We start from the raw sequence: 1747 nt of genomic DNA, 5'->3' as shown, positions 1-1747 counted from the left end.
CCCAGGCCTCAACTCAAGGAAGAAGAAACCATGAAAGGCGGTGCTATTTGTGCGCTTGAAAAGCAGTTTCCACACGGAGGCAGCTCCACCGTGGCGCTCCGGCGTGATGCGGTTTGACGGGAAAATCCATCCCAGGTGGGTCCTGTTACCGGAGCGAGGCGCAGAGCAGTAACTTTGCACCGGAAGAGCTTCCAGCGGATCCAGCCACGTGGTGCGCGCTCAGTCCGTGGGGGAACGTGTGGAGTACGGCTTCCCGGGGAAGAAGCCGCAGCCCCGCTTTTTTTGCCCCAGCAGATGCCGCTGGCTACTGGGCCGGAGGAAGCGTGGCCCGGCAGAGATTACCGGTACAGTCCAGGACCTGGACGGCGGTGTCCGCAGTGGCCTCTGCCATCTCTGTCTGCTGCCTCCACGGGACCCGTCGGGCAGCTGCGTGAGAAGCCCCAGCCCCATCCATCCTGCGGAAGTGAAGATAAGCTCCCTGCCCCGCGACCCACCAATTGTGGACAGGCTTGCAAACCATTCTGATGAGTTCTGGCTGATTGTGTTTCCAGTGACAGAGAAGGGAGACGGCCCCGTAAGCCACGTTGCTTCATGCCTACACCTCTTGGCAGCCTCCACCAAGTTGTTAATCGCATCCATCCACCACTGCCCACCAAAAATGTTTCAGAGGTGCCTCCGGGGCAGCTGTTGTAATAGACCCTGACATCTGTTGATCATATCTCCATTCCGAAGAGGTCAGTTGCCAGGAATACCATGACATGGCACGTTATTTACAGAGTTACAGATTTTGGGAAACCTCTATAACCTAGAGGTGAGGGATAGGCGTGCGGACTGCTCTTTTCCTGATGAACAGGAGCTGCTATGTTTTCAGTTGTCATGTCAATTTTTAAGCTCTTCTCAGGCAGGAGGAGGTCATGTCCCTCCAGCTGACAAGCCTGAGGAATCCCCTGAATCTGAGCTTCATTCTTAACTTCTACCGCTGTCTCCCCATTCGGGTACAATCCTGGCTTCTATGTGTTTAGCGACTGGATGAGCTGAATGAAGAAACTGAAGCCGTCAAAACTATACTGTGTGAAATATCTCTTGGTCTCCGGAAAAAGATATTTCTTCTTTTGCTTATGGCTAATGTAAGTAGATACGATTGAGCGGTGAAGAGAAAATTCTATAACAACCTTTAAGTACCAGCAGGTGGAGGCCACTGGGTGTTGTTTTGTTGGCTGGGGTCACCAATACTCCAGGCATATCCTAGGTGGGTGAAATAGATGAAGGGGGTCAAAAGTACAAACTAACAGTTATAAAATAAGTAAGTCACGGGGATGTCATGTACAGCATGATATTTGCCTTATATATTAAAAGCAGAGGTTTTAGTTCTACTTAGTGGGAAGAATAGGGAAAGATACATCTATGCTCCCAGAAGTGGAAGTTACTTTCCTTTTTATACAGATAGATTAATTGTATTTTTACTTATTTTTATGTAGACTTTATTTATTTTTAACTTTCCAGAAAGAACATCATGCTCAACTTACTCTTTAGGGACTTTATTTTTCCACTTTAATAGCTTGTTGTTAGGAGTTATCTTATGCCAAGCAAGTCCCTGTGTAGTTAATTAGTTCACAGGTATATACATATATATGGCATGCTTCATATATATATATACATATATATATGGCATATATATATATATATATATATATATGGCATGCTTCATTCATGCAGTTTTCCTGTGAATAAATATTTGTGATGTTTT

The 1747-nt window shown here is 46.6% G+C and overlaps 1 pseudogene; it reads right to left on the bottom strand.

Annotated features, from left to right (window-relative positions):
* Positions 1-338: 338 nt before the first annotated feature.
* LOC131513099 (methionine aminopeptidase 1D, mitochondrial-like) lies at positions 339-1392 on the bottom strand (annotated as a pseudogene).
* Positions 1393-1747: the final 355 nt, after the last annotated feature.

This window comes from Neofelis nebulosa, chromosome 5, assembly GCF_028018385.1.
Source record: "Neofelis nebulosa isolate mNeoNeb1 chromosome 5, mNeoNeb1.pri, whole genome shotgun sequence".
NCBI classification, from domain to species: Eukaryota; Metazoa; Chordata; class Mammalia; order Carnivora; family Felidae; genus Neofelis; species Neofelis nebulosa.
The sequence above is the reverse complement of the archived record's forward strand: the minus strand, read 5'-3'. Positions and strand labels throughout refer to the sequence as shown.